Source organism: Spermophilus citellus, assembly GCF_964194105.1.
Source record: "Spermophilus citellus genome assembly, chromosome: 12".
Classification (NCBI taxonomy): Eukaryota; Metazoa; Chordata; class Mammalia; order Rodentia; family Sciuridae; genus Spermophilus; species Spermophilus citellus.
Genome location: NC_138198.1, coordinates 42,771,636 through 42,797,719, shown reverse-complemented (window position 1 = coordinate 42,797,719; position 26,084 = coordinate 42,771,636). Strand labels below are relative to the sequence as shown.

At 42.9% G+C, this 26,084-nt stretch overlaps 1 long non-coding RNA gene and 1 pseudogene across 4 annotated transcripts in view; one reads left to right on the top strand and one right to left on the bottom strand.

The window, feature by feature from the left end:
• The window catches only part of LOC308631712, an 895,537-nt gene that overhangs the window by 151,071 nt on the left and 718,382 nt on the right, over positions 1–26,084 (bottom strand). The gene's annotated exons all lie outside the window — the stretch shown is intronic.
• On the top strand, positions 1,982–3,428 carry LOC308631530 (polycomb group RING finger protein 3-like; annotated as a pseudogene). The gene has a single exon. The product of its transcript is annotated as a polycomb group RING finger protein 3-like (transcript).

Here is a 26,084-nt window from a genome sequence, read left to right as displayed (position 1 = left end):
CTTTCAACTGTCCCCCAGAACACAACAGAGATAGCAGTTAATTATCTGCGTCTGTTAGCCCACACAGCTGCAGGAGATTCTGCCCTCCTCCCCAACCTATGCATGGTAAACCATATTGCAAATAGACTTTTTTCCCTGTTGTTTTCTTCTTTATAATGTTCATTATGTTAATACCTTTGATGTTTCTACCCTCCCAGTCTGCAGAAAGGAAGAGGCATTGTAGTGGGGGAGATAGACATTTCAGACACTTTCTTAAGCCTAAATTATAATGCTGTGATTGGAACAGGATTCATAGGCTTTAATCAAATGTATATATTTTCCTACATATTGAAAGTTAAAGAGTCTTGTTAATATTAGACGCTGGGGCATCACATTTGCATACTTTACTCTTGACAGCTTGCCATACCATTTGTGATACTGGGTATTGGTGATGGGCAGTGACTTGCTTGGTGGAATTTGCTATTTTGTTTCTTGTTCCATCTAATGGAGCAGTTATTGTCAAAATTGGATTTTGTGGTTTAGTCTTTAATCATCACAGGTTGCAGCCATAATTCAATGAGACCTAATAATCCAAACAGTACACTTTCATCTTTTTCAATTTCCAGTCTGTATAAATGACTAGTTTTAGGAGATACTATTTTATTGTGTATTATTCACTGGTCTAGCTGGTGAAAAACCAATGAAATGCATTTTTTACTTTCTAGCATTAACAATACTATTTTGACTTAGAAAACTAATTACTGACATTTCCCTTTCTTGTCTGAGCTAAGTATTTCCCTTGCTCAGTTCAGTTCAGCAGTCACTTATTGAAGAAGTCACACACACCCTACATCCATTGATCATAAAGTTGTTGTATATCTGTTATGCTGGGCACCCTGCCAGGCACACACAGGCTCTATCATGCAAACATCAAGTGGAACCATTTAAGAATACTGTTTGTAATTTTAATATTTTATTTATTTTAATGATTCATATCTTAGTTTTATAAATTAAGAATTTCTTTTAAATTTTCATCAGAAAAGTGAGCATAGGCATGGAGGAAGAAAGAACCTCTCTCTGCTGCCTTGATTTCACCAAATTGCCTCCTATTGGGTTATTATGTGATAGGCACTGAGGTAGGTATCATATCAAGATGGGATTTAATTCATGAACCTATCTTGTGACAAAACGGGGAAACCCCAAAATAGCAATGTCCCCAAACCTACAAGATTAGAAAATTCTCATGCTTCTAACATTAAAGAAATTGGCATGCCCACATTTTACCTGTGTTTTGTTTTTTGTTAGTTTATTTTATGTTCATTTAAAGTGATTAATGCTTAAGTAATTACTGATGTGAAAGCATAAAGGTATAGCTAAGACATTGCATTAGAAAACTTTAATGTTTAACATGGGATTTTTAAAAATTCTACTTATCTAAAACCTGATTTCTTTTGTGTAATAGCTTAAAATCTGATGATTGATGGTGGTGATGGGTTGTATATGGAATTGTCTTCTACGGTATTTTTGATGAATTTGAAACATTTGGAATTAACATATTGGTCAGAAAATGAATCAATCAAGACTTTCATACTGTAGTTGTATGTCAATATTAATAAGTTTGATGTTGCATCTTTTCACTTCTGTCATTTGAGTTCTGAATTATAAGTTCAAATTCTTGCAGATTATACTTTGAGCAGTTATTTATCTGAGAGGATGGAAAAATATTCTATTTGTTATTATTTTAGAAATGTATATTAAATAAAAAATACTGAAATGCATTGAGAAGTCTATCCAAAATTTTTTTAGAATTTTCCAAAATCTTGTTAATTTCATAAAATGTAGTTTTAAAAACAAATTTTAGGAGATAAAACAAAACATTCTTGTAAAGTAGTATTCACAGTCCTTTTCTTTTGGTGGAGGAAGGAGTCAAGGAAAGCTGGACATTTTTAAAAAACAAAATTAGTGCAAGAAAATCTTTAGAGTAAAAAAAAATGAACCTCTCCCGGCGAGCCCCCGCGTGCGCCCGCTTGCCCGCCGCCCGAGACGCAGGCTTCACGATGTAGCGGGACCCCTGGCCCCCACTCTCTGGAGATGGAAGCAGAGCAGGAGCCAGGAGGGAGGTGCCCAAGTGAGCCAGAGTGCAGAGGGAGGGAAGAGCGGCGCATCCACTTGGTGGCCTGAAGCCTCCATGCCACGCGAGAGGAGGGACACGCAGACGTCCAGAGGAGGTTTCTCTTGCAGAAGCCAAAGATGTTGACCAGGAAGATTAAGCTCTGGGACATAAATGCCCACATCACCTGCCGCCTGTGCAGTGGGTACCTCATTGATGCGACCACGGTGACCGAGTGTCTGCACACGTTCTGCAGGAGCTGCTTGTGAAGTACCTGGAGGAGAACAACACCTGTCCCACCTGCGGGATAGTGATCCACCAGAGCCACCCGCTGCAGTACATTGGTCATGACAGAACCATGCAGGACATTGTTTACAAGTTGGTGCCAGGCCTCCAGGAAGCGGAAATGAGGAAGCAGAGGGAGTTCTACCACAAGCTGGGCCTGGAGGTGCCAGGCGACATCAAGGGGGAGGCGTGCTCCGCAAGACAGCACTTGGATCCCCGCAATGGTGAGACCAAAGCAGACGACAGTTCACACAAAGCCACCACAGAGGAGCAGCAGGAGGAGGATGACGACTACCACCGGAGAGTGACGAGCAGGTGAGCATCTGCCTGGAATGCAACAGCAGCAAACTGCGGGGTCTGAAGCGGAAATGGATCCGCTGCTCAGCGCAGGCCACAGTCCTACACCTGAAGAAGTTCATCGCCAAGAAGCTAAACATCTCCTCCTTCAACGAGCTGGACATCTTGTGCAAGGAGGAGATCCTGGGCAAGGACCACACCCTCAAGTTCGTGGTGGTCACACGGTGGAGGTTCAAGAAGGCGCCCCTCCTGCTGCACTACAGACCCAAGATGAACTTGCTGTGAGCCTGGCTCTTCAGACTGGCCCTGTGTCCCAGGGGCCACACGGCCATGCGCAGCACCCGCAACAGAACTTGCTTCTGGGTGCCGGGTGGACCAGACTTCTGAATAGAGAATATTTATAACTTTTGTACAAGAGAATCCACACCCTACAAGACACTACCAGCACGTGTTTACAGAGGATGAAAACACTTGCAGTTCCGCGCAGCCGCACGTGCTTACCCACCGCAGGCCCTCGGCCGGCAGGTGCTGCACGGGGCTCCAGGTCACCGTCCCACAGACCTCCGCTCGCTTTCCAGGTCTCGAGAATCTGAGTTCATTTCAGTTTAGTTCACGGATTGGTTTCTTAATAAGCCTCAAAAATACCGTACTTTTATTGAGTCCTTCCTAAGTTATTGAAAAAGTCTTTTCATGGTAAATATTTATGTTGCCTTTAGCTTCCTGAAGACTTAGAAGATATATAAAGATTTAATTTAAAGCATAAAAAAAATGAATATATATTTTAACTGTAAGTGTTCACTTTAAAATATTTTCCAGTAAGAAAGACGCAGGATTTTTTCCTGCTTTAGGTTCATTGTGTTGTAAAAGTCTGGTGAGTTGCCATTATTAACTTAGTTTTTGTTTTATGTTAGATTCAGAAACACAGTGACATCTGTCAGGTTCTTTGAAAGGCTTTCAGCTGCTGAGGAAGTGTGTTTATGCTTTCAGTCCAAAAGAAATGATTCCCTGGGAAGCACTGAAAAAATGAGGATATTTCAGAATCATTTTCAGATTATTTTTTACATTCCTTTTGGATTCTATAAATTATTTTATCTGTTATAGCTGTTAAGCACTTTTTTATGAAGTAAAAATTTAGACTATATTTGGAAAAAAATACCCAGCTATATCTGATTTTTAAAAGCTGTTTTATCAAAAGCATAAATTAAAAGAGGTAACAAGTTAATGGAGGTGGACACGTTAGTTGAGCTGTCTCACATTATTTGAGAAAATAGCATATGCTTGAGGACTTTATGAATCATGGCTGGTGAGAAATCACCAAGATTTACCAGAAGCAACTTTATCATAAACAAACTTCATTAAAATCAGCAGATTCCAATTCATAAAGGTTATAAATGTTTCTAGTATTCATACTGTTCAAAAGATTCCAATCACAGCTCCAATTGCAGCTGATTTGTCAGTTTTTAGGGATGGTTGAATATATGCCCATATTTTGTTAATTCATACTAGCCACAAGCCAATATACAACTTAATATAAAATACTTTCAGTGAATTACTTTCTTCCTTTTAATTATTTACCTCTTTCACCTAATGATATGAGTGAACTGATTTAGAAGATAGAATCCAGAAAATACCACAGGTTTTACAATGTAAAATATTGATCATTGGTGGTACACATCGGTAGAATGGAAAAATATGTTAGAAGACCTGATGGGAGGCTAAACTATTTTTTCTCACATCAATATATATATATATTTAAGTTTGCCTAACTTAGTTTTCCTTACAAAAGAATTAATATTTATTGTTAAGTACATATACACCAAGAGAAAATATTACATATAGGGAATACTTGCTTTGGGAGTTTAAATCAGGTCTTTTTAAAAAAAATCGTGTAGTTTTTGACTATTTTAGATCATAGTTCATTGCCTCACTTAGCATGAAATAAAAACATCCTATTTAACATGTTCTCATCAGTATTTCTTTATATTACATAAACCTCGTACATGCAAAATTGATATTAAGATTAACATAAAATTTAAATATGAAAACTAAGTTAGACTAACTTAAGTAGTGTATTTGCTCTCACAACTGATTGGCTGCCAAACAGAGGTTAAATCAATTTCTTTGCCTAAACTTTTTGCATTGTAATAGAATAAATTCTGACTGCTTGAAAAATTGTGATCTGCTAGAAATGTAACTGTAAAATCATTTTTAAACATTAAATATTTTGAATATAGGATTCATCACAGTTGATATAAATAATTTTGTATGTACATTGTATGGCATCAGTGTTGATTTTTAATGTTCATCATTATCTTCTGTAACTTGTCTAAAACACATTATGAGATTTTCATTGAAGTATTGGGTACTTTCTCCAAGACTGAAATATAAATATGAGGTGTGCTTGAAAGTTGCAAAAATGTGTTGCATTAATTGAGCAAACGAAGAAAAATACAAAGACTCTTTATGGTCTTTTTCAGCTGTAGCTCTTTATTGATGCTATAGATAGGGTGGTTCTGCTATGCTAGTGAAAGTTAAAATACAAAACATTTCACTTACTGCACACCATGAAGAGAAAGGCTATTTTTTCTTTGTGCATTTAAAGACCAGTTTGTTTTCTCTTTTTAAAAACATGAGTGATACTTGAAATGTTTCAACAATTTTCAGACTTCTTGATGATCAACTATTTGTGGCGATTTTAAGGAAAATAGATTCTCTAGCATAAAATTCTTTTAAAATTGTGTCTCTAGTACAATTTGTGATACAGGAGAAATAGAGTATATTAAAGACAAAAGACTTCGGATAATACAGCCCTTATTATGTAGATATAATCTTCTTTCAACTTCAGATTTGAACACTTGCAGGATGGTATATCATAAATTTCTTAGGGGATTGTCTAACTAGAAATCATAGTCCTTGGTGACATGTGTTTGTGTTACAATCTTTTCAACAGTGGGTAGCCTGAGGAAGAATCTCCTTATCATTGTAAACTGCATTAGTAAAGACTCTGTTCTTGACAGCTGCAAATCATACAAACTACCCTGTCATTTTGCCTAAATGAATAAAGCTTAAAGGCCAATCATATCTAAGTTGTTTTCTGGTGTTTCAATATTCACTGTTGTAAACAGAAAATGGTTCCTTTAGGCCAATTTTATGGGGTTAATGCATTGTTAGATTCTAAAGACTCACTGAAATAAACAAGATTAGCACTATCAATCTTTTTATCTTTTCTTCACAAGCACCAAATTTTGACAATAATAGTATGACTATCTGTTAAGTAAGAATTAGCCAGTGCAGTATCACAGTGAATTTTAGCAAGAAAGATGATGTGAGATGTTTTTGTTAGAATTTTGTTTCTTAAGCTAAAAGACAATCAGTGTTAGTGAACTAGCTTTGGACTCCTTTAGTCTCTGCACTTGTATTCAGTGAGCTTCCTGTATTCAAATATTTTGTTTAATAAGTAAACTATATTTTATAATAAATGTCAATAGCACAATATTTTATAGCAATTGCTTTCAATTATTTCATCAATAAAGCAAAGTCCCTAGATTTCCTGTGAAAAATTATGCATACTTTATAAATTTCCCTTGTTTGTAGGTGATTCAAAAGATTGACATCATAAAAATGTGCTTTCTAATTTTGACATTTTATTCCAATAAGACTGTCTTTTTTCTAATTCATTGAATATATCAAGATTTAAGAAATCTTATCTAGTAGAATAAACTTTTTAAATTGATAATCTCAAATTAGAAAGAATATTTAGTTCCTCTCAGAGTCACCACAAACTTTTACTTGTGAGTCTGCTTAATCTGTTTGTACTATATATGCACACTCTCATAAAATTGTGTCAAGAAATAACATAGCTAACACCTATGAACTATTTTTGGTCAGTCTGTAACTTTTGTAGCATGTTCTTTGGGAATATGCCTTGTCTGCACTTGCAGAAGAGCTAACTTGTCATTTATTAATGGAAAAAAATCATAGAGACACAAGTGATCTTTTAGATCATTTGGAGAATTTACACTCCCTTTAATTAATGCAGGAGTTACTTTGTGATACCTTTCAAAGATGGTAATACATGTCCTGCTTGAATATGGTCAGTGACAAAGAGCTCACTGCCTCACTAAGGCAGCAATTTTCATTCAAGGACAGCCCTTATTTTGTTGAGCAAAAGCAGTTCCTCCTATCTTTAAATCTCCTGATCCCAACATAGCTATATAGAATTTTTTTCTCTATTACATTTGAGCTTGAAAGTCTCATGTGCCATGGTTTCCGGATCCTATACTCTCCCAGTTATCCTCACCTATTAATCTTTATGTGTAATATGCATTTATAAGGGATCCACTGTATGGTCCCACTAGGAAAAGGCATCTCTCTTTAAAACAGATGTTCTGCTTGTCTAAAATATCTGAAATTATGCTAGTTTTTAACTATGGAATTTATACTTGTCCCTCATGAATTTAGAGTTTGCACACTTCTGTTTTGGACGTTTATGATTGGATTGCTTGCTCCTTGTTGTCAGTGTTTATTTTTTCAGCTGCTTAGGCATGTGCAAGTACAAGTTAATTTTTTTTTTATTGGATGTTCACAACATTACAAAGCTCATGACAAATCATATTTCATGGATTAGAATCAATTGGGTTATGAACTCCCATTTTTACCCCAAATACAGATTGCAGAATCACATCGGTCACACATCACATTTTTACATACTGCCATATTAGTGACTGTTGTATTCTGCTACCTTTCCTATCCACTACTATTCCCCCTCCCCTCCCCTCCCATCTTCTCTCTCTACCCCATCTACTGTAATTCATTTCCCTCCATGTTTGTTATCCCATTCCCCTTGTAAACTCTTATATGTAATTTTGTATAACAACGAGGGTCTCCCTCCATTTCCATGTGATTTCCCTTTTTTTCTCCCTTTCCCTCCCGCCTCATGTCAAAACAAAACATGAAAAGGGCTGGAGTGTGGCTCAATGGTAAAGCACCCCTGGGTTTAATCCCTGGTACAAAAAATATTTAAAATGTTTTGTAAAATTATCTTCAGGATATGTGTATAAGGTGTATGTGGAACAAACATATTTTATGTTTATAGTTGGTCCCATACCCAAGATATTTAATTATATACATGTGAATATTCCAAAATCCAAGAAAAAAATCAGAAATCCAAAACACTTCTGGTCCCAAATATTTCTGATAAGGGATACTCAAAGTGTAAAAGCTTAATTAGCAACTGTGATAAGTTCAAGGAAGAAATAGTGTTATTTGGTGAGGGGTGGGTTTAAAGAAGGCTTGGCAGACATAGTTGGCTGAGATATAAAGTTGAAGTCAGAGTTAATGGAAGATGCAGGACAAGCATTGGAGTCAGCAAAGAAAGAACATCAAAGAGACTCTGTAAATGGCAGAAACTCAATCTACACTGCTTTCAGAGGAGGTAAGGGAGGGATTTGGTGGATTCCATCACTAAATAATCCAGGGACTGACTGACTTCAGGATTCAAGAGTGTTTCTCCACACCGTTCTGCTGGGATCTGAAAAAGAAAACATTTTTGTACTTTCTTTCTTTTTTTTCCTGTGTTTTTCAAAGAAAACTTGGAAACAAAACTGTTGGGGTAAATTGGCTTATCAGTGCCACGAGTCTTTTAGTAGACTGGTGTGGCAGCTTCATTCCTCTGCCCGTCCTCACCAAAAGTTTCTGTGCTGGAATCTTGGCCCACAGCAAGGTGATCATTGAGATGTGCTGGGATCTTTAAGAGTTGGCACCTTGTAGAAGGTGGTTAGGTTATTGGGGGCACAGATTAATGTAGGTATTGTGGGAGACTCGCTAGTTTCCAGAGAACAGGTTCTTATAAAAAGAGCAAGCCTGGGGTTGTGGCTTAGCGGCAGAGTGCTTGTCTCGAATGTGTGAGACCCTAGGTTCCATCCTCAGCATCACACAAAAATAAATAAATAAACAAAATAAAGATAGTGTGTCCATGTAAGGCTTCCTATCTTGTCCTGTGATCTCGTCTGCAATATGCTCCGACCCTGCAATGCTGCCTGCCAGGAGGACTTCAGGAGAGGCCAAATAGATGGGCTGTCCAATCTTGGGCTCTCAGCCTCCCAAACTGTGAGCTAAACAGATTATACCATTCATCCTCTCATGGCAGTGCTGCGGATTGAATTCAGGGACTTGTGTGTGTGAGATTGACAGTGCTCACATATTATCTTAGAGCAACAGAAAACTGACTAATTCAGGCAGACATTCATGCTCCACACTTGCTGTGAGAGCTTGAGGATGGGTGGCCATGTGCAGCCTCTGCTGGGTTCTGCATCACCAGGACCCGGGCTAACACAGTCCACCTTTACAGATAAGGGAGAGAGGTGGAAATGTCATCAGTCCTAATACCACCTGGAGAACCACAGCTGGCCTCTGGGGCTGCAGTGCACTTTCCTTTGCTCTGATAAGTCATGTTAGGCTTCGTTATAAAAGCACAGTCCTGGGGCTGGGGATGTGGCTTAAGTGATAGCACGCTCGCCTAGCATGCATGAGGCACTGGGTTTCATTCTCAGCACCACATAAAAACAAAATAAAGATATTGTGTCCACCTAAAACTAAAAAATAAATATTAAAAAAAGTGCAGGTCCCCAGTCACATGTACTTTACAGAATGCCTCAGAGCACACACTCTGGTGAAGAGGGATCTGAAGTTTTGGGAGGCCCTGTTGTGCTAGGGCAGCAGGATAGGTTGCTGAGACACCCAAGAAGACACCTGGAGATGGATGAGATATATCTTCTTTTTTAAATAATTAAAAATTTTTGTAGTTGTAGATGGACAGAATGCCTTTATTTTATTTGTTTATTTTTATGTGGTGCTGAGGATCCAACCCAGTGCCTCCCGTATGCTAGGCAAGCGCTCTACCACTGAGCTACAGCCCCAGCCCCTAAAGTTCATATCTTTACATAAGATTTATTGGGCAATGCTTATGAAGGAGAGGTGCTGTGCTGGACAGGTGCTTTCCAGAAGGCCTAGGGTGACTGGCTGGACAGGTGGGCCTGCCCAGTGTTTCACTGTGCTCCTTTTCATTGAGGATGACACGCACGTGGAGGGAGCTGAAACTGCAGAGGGCCCGGCAGTGTTTGTCCCTCTTCCCAAGCTTGGACCTGGGCATGGAAGAGGGCCCAGACTGCCAGCATCTTATACAATTCCCCCTCTTCCTCTTGTAAAGCTTTTCATATGAGAGTTTTTATTTGATTTATTCCTATGTAAACACATCTGCATGAGCAGATCGCCACACAAAGCACTGCACACACTTAAAGCCTACAACTTGGCAAGCATTCACATGTGTGCACACCTGTAAGACCATCACCACAATTAGGACAGTGAATGCAATAATTTGAATCTGAAATGTTCCCCAAAGGGCCATTTACAGGCTTGGTTCCCACCTATGGCACAATTAGGTGATGGGACCTTTAGGAATTGGGGCCTAGGGGCAAATGGTTTGATCTCCTAACTCCTCTTGCCAGGATAAGCTGCCTCACCACAGCCCTAAAAGCAAAGGGTCCACTCAGCTATGGATTGAAACCTCCACACCTGTAAGCCACAATAAACTTTTCCTCTTTATATGTTGATTATCTCAGGTAGTTTGCTGCAGTAATGGAAAACTAACCATCAAAGTGAACATATGCATTCATCATCTTGACATGTACTGGTCCTCTGCAGTCACTTTCTGCCTGCTATTCCTACTCCCTCTAACCCAAGCAGTCACTCATCTGCTTTCTGTCACTCTCTTGATTAGTTTGCATTCTCTACAGTTTTTTAAAAAATAAATGTGCCTAGCCTCTAGTGTGTCTAGCCTCTTTCAACATAATAATTTTCAGATTTGTCTATGGTATTCTTGTGTCCACCGTTCATCCTCGCATGGCAGTGTGTAGATACTTGTGGTTTGTTCCGACCTTCATCTGCTAATGGACATCTGCATTGTTTCCAAGTCTTCAGGAATTACTAGAAACACGTTCATATGTACCTTCCTCCAAAAGTCACTTTATGGACTTACAGTTTTACTGCACTTGGTTTAGATTATGTGATAGTTTATATCCAACTTAAAAAAAAAAGTGCTGGGGATTGAATTCAGGACTTGTGTGTGTGAGGAAATCGTTCCAACATTGAGCTACATCCCCACCCTGGTATCTTCCCCTGTATATCCAACTTGTAAAGACATTTTCAATCTGTTTTCCAAAGTGGTCAAATCACTTTACATTCCCATCTGTAAAATTTTCATTTCATAATGTATGAGATTTCTAGTTCCTCCAGTTGGGATTCCTACTTTCTGCTGTTTGGTTTTCAGCCTTTTATTTGTTTTTGCAGAATCACAATGAATAAAGGCTGTTTGCATTACATAAAACTAATGAAGCTTGCACTGATCTTTTAAAATGTGAAATAAAAGCTTAAAATCACCTATAATCATATCACCCAATTTTTTTTTCAGAAAATATCAGACATGTGCACAAAACTGCAAACACCTGACTTTAGGAGATACCATTAAAAACAAATACTCTACTGTTGGGCCAATGGGTGCTGGGGATGAACCCACGGCCTTATGTGTGCTAAGCAAGTGCTCTCCCACAGTCACACCCCCAGTCCCTGGGTTGTTTCTGTTTTTAAATAAACATTTTCACTTATAAGCATAAAAATAACAGATCCTGTGTACCTTTTATTCACTTTTGCCCAGAGGTAATAGCTTGAAAAATTATAGTTCAATATTACCAAGGATGACACAGATACAGTCAGGATGCAGAGCATCTCCATCTCTGCAGACAGCCCACACCTTGTCCTTTAAAGCCACACCATGTTTTTATCCTGTCCCCACCCTCCATTTCTCCCATTTCTATGATTTTATCATTTTATGAATTTTACATAGATCAAATAGACCCTCAGTATGTATTCTTTTGTGATTGTTTTTTTTAATTCATTCAGGACAATTTTCCTTAGATTCATACAGGTCATTGCATGTATCTGCTTTTATTCCTCTTTACTGCTGAGCAGTTTTCCGTGTTATGGATGTAGCACAGTTTGGGTGTACAGTCATCTAGAAATGGACATTTGGGTTGATTCCAGTTTGGGCTCTTACAAATAACAAAGCTAGAAAAGATTGAATATAAGGGTATTTTTGAGAGGTGTGAATATTAATATCCTCATGGCTCTGCATAAATTCTCAGACATACATTTGATACATCAAATGATATTTGTTTTTTAAAAAACTGTTTTCCACAGTGGCTATGCTAATTTAAATTTCTACCAGCAACATGTGAGTGAACCAGCTTCCCTGCCTCTTTACAGCTTTTGGTGTGGTGACTATTTTTTATGTTAATAGCTGTGCAGTGATATTTCATTGTGGTTTAAGTTGAACTCTGTGTATTGTCTTCAAGGCAACTGTCTGTTGACTTAATTTAATTTCCATACCTTAATTTACATATTAACAGCCTAGAAAAATAATTATGATCTAAACCCAAGTTAAATGAAGGAAGGAAATAACACAGATTAAAGATGAGGATAAGTGAGAGAACAAAAAATACTGTAGATAGAATTTCCATAAAAATCTAAAGTTGTTTCTTTGAAAAGATCATCAAAACTAACAAAACATCACCTAGAGAGATCAAGGAAAAAAAAGGAACATTCTTGGTTTCAATTCTTGTGCTATAGGAGTCTTATTAAGGAAGTTGGGGCCTAATCCCACGTGATGGAGATTAGGGCCTACTTTTTCTTCTTTATTTTTTAAAAAATTATTTTTTTAGTTCTAGTTGGACACAATATCTTTATCTATTTATTTTTATGGGGTGCTGAGGATCAAACCCAGGGCCTCACACGCACTAGGCAAGTGCTCTACTGCTGAGCCAAACCCCAGCCCCCCTACTTTTTCTTCTGTTAGATGCAGAGTCTCTGGTTTTATTCCTAGATTCTTGATCCACTTTGAGTTGAGTTTTTTGTATGGGGAAAGATAGGGGTTTAATTTCATTTTGTTGCATATGGATTTCTAGTTTTCCCAGCACCATTTGTTGAAGAGGCTATCTTTTTTCCAATGCATGTTTTTGGCATCTTTGTCTAATATAAGATAATTGTAATTTTGTGGGTTACTCTCTGTGTCCTCTATTTGTACCATTGGTCTGCCAGTCTGTTTTGATGTCAATACCATTCTGGTTTTGTTACTATAGTATAGTTTTAAGGTCTGGTATGCCACCTGCTTCACTCTTCCTACTAAGGATTGCTTTAGCTATTCTGGGTCTTTTATTTTTCCAGATGAATTTCATGATTGCTTTTTCTATTATGAGGAATGCCATTGGGGTTTTGATTGGAATTGCATTAAATTTGTAAAGGGCCTTTGGTAGTATGGTCATTTTGACAATATTAATTCTGTGTATCCAAGAGCAAGGGAGATCTTTCCATCTTCTAAAGTCTTCTTTGATTTCTTTCTTTAGGGTTCTTTAGTTTTCATTGTATAGATCTTTCACCTCTTTTGTTAAGTTGATTCCCAAGTATTTTTTTTTTCAGGATATTGAAAATGGGGTAGTTTTTCTCATTTCCCTCTCAGAGGATTTGGCACTGATATACAGAAATGCCTTTGATTTATGGGTGTTGATTTTATATCCTGCTACTTTCCTGAATTCATTTACCAGTTCTAGAAGTTTTCTGGTGGAATTTTTTGGTAAAAAGAATCAATAAATGGGATGGATTTAAACTAACAAGTTTCTTCTCAGCAAAAGAAACAATCTGTGAGGTGAACAGGCAGCCTACATGCTGGGAGCAAATCTTTTCCCCTCACACATCAGATAGGGTCTCTAGGGTATATAAAGAACTCAAAAAGCTAAGCACCGGAAAAAACCAAGTAACCCAATCAGTAAATGGGCCAAGGACCTGAACAGACACTTCTCAGAAGAGGACAAATATATGAAAAAATGTTAATCTTTCATGTCTAGCAATTAGAGAAATGCAAATCAAAACTATTTCATCTCACTCCAGTCAGAATGGCAATTATCAAGAATACAAACAACAATATAGACTCCAAAGGCACAGCCCCCACTGACCCACCTCCTCCATTTACACCTTACCAGTCCATAGTGTCCCTAGGTTTAACCCCAGCATACACACACACACACACACACTCACACACACCCCTGACAGGTGACTAATTTACTAATCATCAGTTTACCTCTAAACCTTCTTGCATTGTCTCACACATGAGCTTTTGGGGGACACCTAATAACTAATATTTTATCCGTCTAGGCTTTGTTGTGTTTTTTTTTTTCAGCCTGGGTTTTAAAGGAACACTTTGCTGGTTATGGTTGGTCTTTATAAGTATCTATCTTCTTTTTGTTTTTCTACCAGAAGCCAGTATTTCCTTTGTGACTTCTGACTCTTCAGTCACAGAAAAACATTTTCAACTTCAATATGATGAAAGTATTTTCTAAGGAGCTTTACTTTTTTACATATAAACATAGGCCTGCTGCAGGTAGTGCATACTTGTATCCCAGTGACTCGGGAGGATGAGGCAGGACAATTGCCAATTGGAGGCCGGTTTCCCCAACTTAGGGAGAGCCTCAACAACTTGGTGAGACTTCATATCAAAATTAGAAAGAAAAAGAACGGGGGATGTGGCTCAGTGGTAAAGCACCCCTGGGTTCAATCCCTAGTACCAATAAATAAATAAATAAACAAACAAAAATCAAATAATGAAAAATAAAACCTTTTAGACCAATATGGGATCTACCATTCAAAGAAAATTCAAACTTAAACAGTCCCTTCCTATATTATGTGGCCAAACAGAAGTCACCCTGCACTGATGTGAAAAAAACCCAGTAGAGGCAAATCAAAGGGAGAGAATAATGAGTGTTCCTTGGAGACTAGCAAGAGAAAGAGGGGGAAGGAGTGGGTGCGGGTACCAGGTACAGGACAATGGGATGCACTTGAAGCCAATAAGCTGAATGTTTTAAAAAATACAACCTTAAATTATGAAATAAACTAGTTGTAAAAAAAATAAATAAATACATAAAATGAAAAGGAGAAAAAAAATAAGAGAAGGGGGAAAGGGAGCTCTGGGGTGGGAGCAGGTGTATGGGGCCCTCAGTGGGTGGGGCTGGCTGTGGGGCCTCTAGGAGCCACAGGCCTGAAGCTGCTGTTGAAGGTGTTTCTGACCCTGGTGCTCTCTCAGGTGGCAGAGGTGGTAATGGAAGTTGAGCTGGGGTTTCTTACCTTTTCCTGTATCTTAACTTACATATCCTTACACTCTACTCTGAGTATGTATGTTTCTATGTGCTTTATTAATTTGTTTGACTTGTTGTTGATATTACCATAAATGACATCTCTGCATACTCTTTTGTTCAGCACTGGGTGGAGATTTACTTGCCTAATGACAAGGAGGTGGACATTGTTGTATTCCCTGCTGGATGGCATTGCCTGGTGCAGCTGTTACACAGGTGATTTATTTGTACTCCAAAAATTTGAACATAAGAGTTTTTTTCCTATTTCCAAATTACACTGCCTTGAGCAAAAGGGTTCAAGTTGGAGGCCAGCCTCAGTAATTGAGGAGACCCTGTCTCAAAATGAAAAAGGAAAATGACTATGGATGTAGCTCATTGGTAAAGTACTCCTGGGTTCAACCCCCAGCATACACACACAAAAAAAAAAAAAAAAGAAAAAGAAAAAGAAAGAAAGAAAACTTAGACCTGTATGGCGTTTACCATTCTAAAGAAACTTTATTAAATAGTCTCTTTCCACATTATGTGCCCCAGGAGAAATGAGGCTGCGCTGGTTTGAAAAATGCAGACTAGGCATATCACGGGACTAGAAAGCTGAGGGGTTGTTGGGGACTAGCAGGAGGGTGGGGGAGGGAGTGGTTCAATATCCACCAAATTCAGAAAAATGTTCTGGAACGACATAGTGGTGACTAGTGCACAGTTTAGAGAATGCCCTTAATGCCAATTAACTGAATCTTTTCAAAAACAAATAGAATGTTTCATTTTAAAAGAAGCAAAGCATACATAAAAAATAAAAACATAAAATAAAAAGAAGGAAGAAAAGAAAAGTAGGGGCAAGGAATGGAGGCTCTGGATTGGTCTCGGTAAGAGGCGCTGCCTGAGGGTCCAGCAGGAGTTCTTGGTCAGGATCTGCCATTGCAGGCCTTTCCAGGTCCAGCTCTCTCTCAGGTGGTAGAGGTGGTGGAATTTGAGCTGGAGTGTCCCCAAGCACCGGAGGTGGCCCTGCAGCTGCAAGAGGAGCAAAGGTCAAGAAACTGTCCATGTTCCTTCCATGGGACAAAATATTTCCCACTGCCTTTCACACAGTTCCACACACAAACCCAACCCTGGCAGTGTCCCCAGAATGCATGCAGACAGTGAGAGCTCTGCTTCTCATTGTGCCTGCCCCACCCCAGTTTCTGGAAGAAATGCTCTGCATCTCAAGCCCCATCCCATTCCTACATACTCATACCCCCACCTCAGTCCTCCTCACCTTCAGCCTTTCCTCCATGAGCTCCGGGTTTTCTGTCAGGGCTGGGACATGGTGGCCTTGGTCCTCCATTTCAGCACCTGTGACCATGACCTGGCTGTGGACATTACCAAGTGGGTAGTGAAGCAAGTGAGGGAGTGAGGAGACCACCCAGGAGGGAAGGGGGCAGCAGTATGAGAGGCCTGGCCTTTCCTACCATGAGGTCAGTGATCTTGGCACCGCACAGTTCAGAGGAGAGGGCTGAGGCTGAGAGGCACAGGGCCAGTTCCTGGATTCAGAGCTATACAGGACCCTGTCACCCTGGGTGGGCTTACCTTTCTGACATTAGGTGCATCTCCTGTTGGATGGAAAAACTGGAGATGGTAGACAGGGAAGAGAGGGTATCAGAGATGAAGGCTGTCTCCACCAGGCTCCTCAGTGAGGGAGCCTGGAACACACATAACATGCTAGTGTCATCCACCTCTGAAACCACCTGTGCCTCAGGGATATCGACAAAATAGACACCTGAGGCTCTTGTGGTGGTAAACATGCTGGCACCCCTGCCCCAGGCCCTGCCCAAAATAGGTGCAGCCACGGGGTACCAAACCTGGAGCCTCCCCTGCAGCAGGCAGCTGGCCAGCAGCGGTGGCAGCAGCACACGGCCTGGCTACCGCGGTGGCGCAGCTGTAGGGACCCTGTCACCAGGCATCTCCTGCGGTCAGCAGCAGGCGTCCGCAGTCACGGGGTCCGGGATAGCGGTATCTTCTGTGGCTGCAGCCAGTGGTTGCTGGGGCGTGGGGGGGAGATCCAGGATGCGACATCAGAGCAGAGCAGAGGGACAGCAGGGTGCTGATGGGACAGGAGGTCTGGGCTGCTCAGCGCAGTTACCGCGGGGGGAGCCGGAGGTTTCCATGGCCGGGAGACCTCTGGGCACTGGCAGCGGCTCTGTGCCGAGTCCTCTATTTCTGTTTTGACATTTCGTCTAGTTGTTCCACCACTGTTTTTTTCACTCTTTTTTTTTTTTAACTCTAACAATTTGTCACGTATGATAGCAGAATGATTACGGTTCATATCTCTGGTTGTGGAGAAGGTAGAGTCACACCTCGTGTCTTCATGCTGTTTCACCAATTATTGAGAGCTGGGGTATTCACGACTCCAGCCCTTATTTTAGAACGGTCTTAAGTCAACAATTTAACTTTACACATTAAGGAACTCAAAAAGAGAAAGTGAACTAAACCCCAAACCAGGAGGAAGAATGAATGTAGTAAAAGTTAAAGCAGAGGTAAAAGAAGTAGAGAATTAAAACTCCTGTCAGTAGGATCAAAAGTTGAAAAGGTGTTTGCTAGCCTGTTAGGAGAAAGAGTGAGCATTATTACCAACCTTACCAATATAGAAAGGGTGATAAGACCAAACTGTGAACGGTGTGCAAGAAATTAGAGAACCTAAGTGAAACAGACGAGAATGTGAGGAGACAACCTACAGTATGGGTGAAAATACTACAAATCATATTTCTCAGGGTCTAGTATTCAGAGATATTGAAAACTCATAACAAACAAGAGACAAATAACTAAAAGTGGAAAATGACTGTAGTGGTCATTTTGCAAACAAGATATACAATGGCCAACAACACATGAAAGGATGTTCAGTAACATAAGTTAGTATAGAAATGCTCATCAAAATCACCATGAAATATCACCTCTCACCCAATAAGATGGATGTAATTTTAAAAAATAAAAACCATAAGATAACTAGTGTTGGCATGGATGTGGAGAAATCAGAACCCTCATACATTAGCTAGGAGACTTGTAAAACGCTGTGTGTGTGTGTGTGTGTGTGTGTGTGTGTGTGTATACTGCTCATTCAGCAATAAAAGAGAATAAAACCATGGCATTTTCAGGTAAATGAATGGCATTCAAAAGATAATGCTAGGTGAAGTTAGCCAATCCAAAAAAAAAAAAAATGCCGAATGTTTTCTTTGATATAAGGAGGCTGACTCATAGTGGGGTAAGAAGGGGGAGCATGGCAGCACTAAAAAAAACAAGATCATGGCATTTGCAGAGAAATGGATGGCATTAGAGCAGATGATGCTAAGTTAAGTTAGCCAATCCCTAAAAAACAAATGCTGACTGTCTTCTCTGATATAAGGGGGGTGACTCAAAATGGGATACGGAGGAAGAACATGAGAAGAAGATTACCTCTAGATAGGGAAGAGAGGTGGGAGGGAAAGGGAGGAGAAGGGGAATTGCACGGAAGATGGAAGGAGACCCTCATCATTATACGGAATACATGTAGGATGATGTGAGGGGGAAAAAAAGAAAAAAGAAATGTGTCACATTAGATTGGGTAGAGAGAAGTTATGGGGGGGGGGAAGGGGGGATAGGAAGGGCAGCAGAATAAAATAGACACTAGTATTGCTGTATGTATATAGGTGACTGTATGACCAATGTGATTCTGCAACCTGTACAATCAGAAAAATTAAAAATTATACCCCATTTGATTCAAATGTATGATATGTCAAGATCATCCTGGAACTGCACCTCAGCAGTTGAGCAAAGTGCCTCCTGGCTGCTGGTCCCAGGTCCTGGGAGACCTGGACATTACCTCCCCCCTCCACATGCCTGGTCTCCTGAAGATGATGTTGTCAGCTGCACCTTTCACTAACTCCTGCAGCCTAGACCACCCACTCAGCAAACAGATGCCTTGTATGGCACAGGAGCAGAGAGCCACTCCTTGCCAGCTTGTAGCACCGTGGTATAGCCGAGAGCCCTGCCCAGGGAAGATTGTGCTCAGTGCCCTTGGAGACAGTGGCCAAGGGTGGATGAGCAAGTGGAAGGCCCTGCATATGGAGAACATCAGAGAGGGAGCCCATATCACTGGAGGAGCACAATAGGACTTTAGGCTCCTGGTGGCCCATAGCCGCCTGCCTTCCTTTGTGCCCAGGCAGGGAATCCTCCGCACCCAGAGTTCCCAAGTCAGAGCTGAGATATCCTGGGCCTTCTGTGTGAGCTCCTGCTCCAAGAGAAAGGCCACCAGAGCTCCTAGAGCTCCACTAGAGGTCTCCAATCCCTGGAGAGGAGGGCTCCAGGCCCACCCAAGAGCAAGCTGCCCCAGGGTACTCTTCATCCCCAGGGATGGCAGCCATTATGAAGTCAAACAACAATAAGTGCTGCCGAGGAGGCGGGGAAAAAGGTACACTCAATGAAATATTACTAAGCACTAAAAAATAATAAAATCATGGCATTCACAGGCAAATGGATGGCATTAGAGCAGATGATGCTAAGTGAAGTTAGCCAATCCCTAAAAAACAAATGCTGAATGTCTTCTCTGATATAAGGGGGGTGACTCAAAATGGGATAGGGAGGAAGAGCATGAGAAGAAGACTACCACTAAATAGGGAAGAGAGGTGGGAGGGAAAAAGAGGGAGAAGGGGAGTTGCACAGAAGAGGGAAGGAGAACCTCATTGTTATACAGAATACATATCTGATGTTGTGATGAGAAAAAGAAAAAAAAGTGTGTCACATTAGATTGGATAGAGAGAAAGGATGGGAGAGGAGGGGAGGAGAAGGGGGGATAGGAAGAGCAACAGAGTAGACTAGACAATATGATTGATGTATGTACATTCCATGTATGTATTATATATCAAATTGCATTCTACTGTCATTTTATTTATTCTAAAAAAATAAATAAAAATTTAAAAAAAGATGGCAGACTGGAGCTGTCTACAGGTGAGGTCTGTGAGTACTGTTGGGCTTTGGGCCCTGGTGAGAGAGTAGGAAGTTCCTACTGGAGTCAGATGCAGGCCCCAGATGTGGGGGAAGGGGGACTGTGAAGTCATAATGGTGGTCATGAGGATGGCCCCCAAGGGAGCCACTGGCTGCAGAGCCAAGCTGCCAAGGTTCTGGGAGAGGGCCTAGGAGGAAGGGCCAAGCAGCAGTTGGTAGGCTGTGGAAGAAGGGGACACAGAGTTTGGAGGTGAGAGGGTGTCTCTGGGAGGAGAGAGCAGCGCCCACCCACGTTGGGCGGGGAGGCAGTGCTGGGGTGGTAAGGCAAGGTCTGGCTGAGGCCCACTGATGGCAGAGGCCTGGCCCCTCCCCAGGTAGAGGGGGCCCACACATGGGCTGGGGTTGGGGGGCATGGTATAGCTGTCCCATTTGGCCTGGGACTCACCCATCAGAAGGCAGTTGATGTGCTGCGGAGCTTTCTCTTTCTCCCAGTTGAGGTCCTCAGTGGTGACTGGACAGGCCAGTTCTAGAAGTGGTGGCAGCCTCAGAGGTCCCCCTATTGATGTGACAGCAAAGGAAACTTTCATTTCTGTGGCCTACCCCTATTCCCCATGGATGAGCATTTCTTCCTTGGCAATGGCTGTCCCGCTCTGCCTACAGCCACCTTCTCACACTGGGCCTTCTTTGCCATCCATTTCCCTGCAAATGCCATGATCTTGTTATTTTTTAGTGCTGAGTAATATTTCATTGTGTATACATGCCACATTTTTTAATCCATTCATCTATTGAAGGGCATCTAGGTTGGTTCCACATTCTAGCTATTGTGAATTGTGCTGCTATAAATATTGATGTGGCTGTGTCCCTGTAGTATGCTCTTCTTAGGTCTTTTGGGTATAGTCCAAGAAGGGGAATAGCTGGATCAAATGGTGGTTCCATTCCCAGCTCTCCAAGGAATCTCCATACTGCCTTCCAAATTGACTGCACCAATTTGCAGTCCCACCAGCAATGTATGAGTGTACCTTTTCCCCCCACCCCCCCATCCTCGCCAGCACTTATTGTTATTTGACTTCATCATGGCTGCCTTTCTGACTGGAGTGAGATGGTATCTGAGGGTGGTTTTAATTTGCATTTCTCTGATTGCTAGAGATGGTGAGCATTTTTTCATGTATTTGTTAATTGATTGTATATCCTCTTCAGAGAAGTTTCTGTTCAAGTCCTTGGCCCGTTTGTTGATTGTGTTATTTGCTTTTTTGTTGTTTAACTTTTTGAGTTCTTTGTATACTCTAGAGATCAGAGCTCTATCTGATGTGTAAGGGGTAAAAATTTGTTCCCAGGATGTAGGCTCCCTATTCACCTCGCATATTATTTCTCTTGGTGAGAAAACATTTTTCAGTTTGAATTCGTCCCATTTGTTGATTCTTGGTTTTAACTCTTGTGCTCTAGGTGTCTCATTAAGGAATTTGGGGCCTGCCCCCAGGAGATGAAGAGGAGGGCCAACTTTTATCTTCTATTAGACGCAGAGTCTCTGGTCCTGTTCCTCAGTCTGCCATCTTGAAAGGTGCAGAAACACGCTCCCCGTGGGAAGCAGCCCCTCACTCCTGGAGCCACCATCCCACCTGGGGTTTCTGACAGGAGGAAGCCCAGAGCGCCCCCCCCCCCCCGCCAGCTGTCAGTAGTTTGGACACCTGGGAGCTCCAGGTCCAGGGGTAGCTGCATTCCCACCATTGATATCAGGCCCCCCAGCCTGGGGCAGCCCAAGCCACTCAGCCCTTGGTGGCAGAAATCCCACCGTGGGGGCCTGTGCCAGCACCTGTACACATTCTGCTGGCAGCCAGGCTGCAAGGCCCACTGCAGCATCTAGTCCTTCAGCCTCTGCAGCTGCTACTCAGAGGCCAGGGCCTGCGATCAGTGTTTGTCCCAAGAACAGGCAGCCCCAGTCAGCATGGGACAACCAAGTTTCATCCCCTTAATGCTGCCAGTGTCAGTTGCCTCAATGGCAACTTGGAGGACAGATTTGTCCCCAGTTCTTCCATCTCCCATGGCAGAAATGGGAATCTGCTAAAGAAGTAGAGGGACCCCCAAAACCAGAGACACCATGGAGCAAGCTTGGGACAGAACAGCTCCAGGGCCTGCCCCTAAGCAGAGCACCACCATGAGGACCAAGGGAGAGAAGGGAAAATAAAACCAGGGCAAGCAACCACTGATGTTTGTGCAATTCATGCCATCCCCCAAAGCCTGACCATGCAGAACCCCTGAAGCTCTCCTGGGGGAAACCATCACCACCTTCGGAAAGGCCACCTCAACGTGTAAGTTGGTCCCCATGTAATCCAGGAACCTGGGAGCCCCAACTAGCTCCTGGATCTCATATCTGTCTGTGGGGTTCTGTTCATCTCCTCCCCAAGTGAAGGAAAGAGAAGCATGAGACAGCACTTACAGGGTAACTGGGGCTTCGACATATTCAGCGCCACTAACTAGACCATCCCTAGAGTGATCACTTTACAGGGGACAAAAACCAACTCTGTTCTTGGAGCCATGAGGGCCACTCCTTTAAGTGCCAAAAGGCGCCCCCTTACAGGAACCCTGAATTCCACCTGGGAGCATCAATACCTCCATGAACCAGGCTGCATATATTTACAGAGGGAATCATATCTCCCATTTCCCTGGTGGTAAAGGTGAGGCTCTGGGAAAGGACATGAATTATGAGTTAGCCAAGGTCCTGCCTGGAAGAGCTGGGAATGGAATTCTGGACATCTGGCTCCAGAGCCTCATGTGCATCACCCTGCAGTGGAGGCCTGATGCCGGGAGCTTGGAAGGGGGGGACCCATCAAGTTGGGGTGGGGGTCTCAGAGAAGAATGAAGAGATGGGTGTGGCTGGGGAATCCATCCAGAGGGGGAGACCAATAGGAGAGGGAGGGGATCAAGTGAGGGGACTGTAGGAGCAAGGCCAGGCAGCGGGAGTCTGTGGGTCAGGGAGAGGAATGACCTGTGAGCAGCTGGGGGTGCAGAGACAGAGGGGGATGGGATTCAGAAGAAAAAAAGGTTGGGCCACACCATGGAAAGAGCCAGGTCTGGCAGGGAGACTCAGGCTGAGCTCAGGCTCAGCCCAGGACTGACTCCACCCACCTGCAGACACCTCCCTGTTCCATCCTCCAACTGTCTTTGAGTCTCTGTCTTGAACTTCTCCAAATCCTCCCTTCTCACCACCTCCACTGGCCCTATTCCACCCCTCCCAGCTCTCACCTCCTCCCAGCCTCGCCCATAACAAGTCAAAAAGCTCAAAGCTGCAGGCCATTTCCATGTAGCTCTTTTCCCTGCACCTTGTCCCCTCATCTGTCTTAACTTGAACTCCAGGTGGCTCTGTAGGGGCAGTGGTGGGTGACACACAGGATCTCCCTGCTTTAGAGCTGGAGAAACTGAGGCCCAGAGAAGTAATTTCTACTTCTATTTCAGATCTTGGGCCATCACCACCTCCACGAAGCCCTCCCTGCACTCTCTACTACCCTGTCAGGCCTGGTTTTGGGTTATTTGTTCTCAGAGGACCAAGGATCTTTGCTGTAGAGAACTGGCCTCAGGTTGCCACTGTGTATTCCTCCACATGGATTAGTTAGTCTTTCTATCTCACTTGGCATGCAGGAGACACTGGAGAGACACTGAGCGACTGAATGACAGTTTGGGTTCTTGTGACAAGTAACAAGAAGAGGTGTTAGTAGAATGTGGATGGGGCACCACATGGTCCTCACTTGGGGTATAATAAGTCTAGGAAGCTTCTATAAGGGGTGATGACCTGGTTGGAGCTTGAAACCTGAGTTGCTGGTATCAGCTGGAACATGCAGAATGGTACCTGGCAGGAGGTGAGCCCCTGGCTCCTGTCACCTTCAGAAATCTGGGTTCAAGGTCCAGTGGTCTAGGTAGCTGGGAATGTGGGCCTGTGAAGGCCTCTGCCCCGAGCTCCATAACCCCAGGTGACCTTGAGGCAGGCAGGGTGGCATGCCCTTCCTCTGCTCACTCCCCTTTGTCCAGTGGTAGCCCAGGGGCATCTGACTCACCTCCTCTTTGCCCCACTTCCCCACAGTGAGATTTATTTTTAAGTCACCCAAAAATCCCTCCAGCCTTCCTGATTCAGCCACCCTGTCCTGTGTGATTCTCTTGTGAAGGTCCACTCAGGGTCCCTGGAGGGCTGCAGCCCATGCACCTCACTGGCTCAGCTCACCCACCCCACCCTGTGGCTCTCCACTCTCCCTCACCAGGTGGCTGGAGGTCTTCCCACCAGGAGTCTAGAACAGGCTTATTTATGTAGAATAGAAAAATTATGTATTTCATCCCATTTTCTATTTGCATAAGACTGTAATAATTCAGTGACCTCCTTAAAGGCCATTTTTCTCTTGATTCTGGCCTATACAGAGGCCATGCTCTGTTAGAGTGGGAAATTAATTTTTTCTTGGTCACAGGTTTATAGCTACAAGCACAGCACTCCGTGAAAATTCTTTCCAGTGAGTAGTCTGGGCTTAATATTCCCCATACTTAACAAATTACGAAGGAGACCTTCCAAACATTGTGGTTCCTCTGTGCACCGCATATCCCTTCTCATTATCTGGACCACAGGTCAATTTCAAGTTTCCCCATCCAAGCAAATGGCCTAAGGACAGAGAACTCCAAGGTGCTCAAACAACAAGGAAACCAAAGAGAGCAGGCCAGGGCCTCTGTGGTAGTGAGGACCTGAGCAGAGAGCCAAGTAAAATGAGAGCCTCCTGCTACCCAACTCTGAGGGCAAAGCTGCCAGGGAATGGGAGGGAAGGGGACATCCTGTCTCTGAGACTCCACTTTGCCCCAGGATTATGGAGATCAAGGTGAGACCTGTGCTGTGCATCTAAACAGGCTGCCACTAGGTCCCATGTGGGAGAAGGTGGATGTCATCTTAGCAAAAGAGTTTTCTCTTGGAGCCACAGGAGTGGGTCCTGCCCTGGAAGAGGATGGTCTGGTGGCTGGTCCAGCAGAGCTGCCAGGGTGAGAGGCCAGCACAGATGTGCACCTAGACGCAGCCTTGCTCATGCTGGTGCCCAGAGGCGAACTTGGGCATTTCTGCTTGGGTGGGCCCTTTGGGGATGGCACTGAAAGGAGAGGCCTAGGTGGCTCCAAGATCATGGTTGCTGTTTGTCCTGTGTAACTCAGTCACCATGGAAATACTCTGGTGGTGGGGGCCACAGAGAGTCAGGCCCAAGCTTGCCTCATAGGTCTGTCTGGGGCTCGAGGGTCCCTCCTCTCAGAAAGGAGATGCTCATTACCCACAGGCTGCTCCCAGGTTCTCTGCTCCCAGGTTCCACTGAGGACACTGCCAAGGGCTTAGTCATGCAAGTTGGTCTTTCTGGGGTGGTGCTGGCCCCTGAGTTGAACTTGGGGATTTCTGCTTGGGTGGCCTTTGTGTCAAGCACTAAATGGAGGGGCACCGGTGACCCCCTGCTCATGTTTGCTGCTTGTCTTTTGTCCCTTGGTCACTGGAGGTGCTCTGGTTAGAGGTGCTGCAGGTTTTCATGCTCCAGGCTTGCTGTCTGGTGCTTGGGGTCCCTCTTCTTTTGGTGCAGATGCTCAGTGCTCCAAAGGCCAGTATCACATCTGGAGGGAGGTCTGCAGTCCTAGAAGCCAGTGATGCCACAGCATGGACTTTCAAGTGCAGGTGGCCTTTCTGGGGATGGTGTTGGTCCCCTGCATTGATCTGAGGGGTTTCTGCTTGGGATGACTTTGGAGATGGCACTGAAATTAGAAGCACCCATAGCCAGGGTGTCATAGCAGGTCCAAAGCTGGACCCACGGTGCCCAAGGCCTGGAAAGACCCACAGGGGAGAGTAAGCCAGGGCAGTCCCTGCCAGAACCTGGACTCTCCAGCCTTTGAACCCAAAGGTGCCGGATGCCAGCCTTGCCTGCCTTGAGGGTAGTAGTTGTCAAGTGCTTCACAGTCATTTCCCAGGAGCATTGCTGGCACAGTCAGGCATTTCATTGAGATGAATCCAAACCAGGGGAGCAGGTTTTTGAGCAGTATTGGATGTGGAGATATATAATGTGACTGGCTTTCTAGAAGGTAACCTCATTGCCATGGTTCCTGATGGGCACTGCTGAAAATACAGAACCATCTGGAGGACTGAAAATTTGATGAGTCATTCATTTATTTATTTTTATACCAGATATTGAACCTGGGGGATCTTAACAACTAAGACACATCCTCAGACTTTTTTTTAAAAA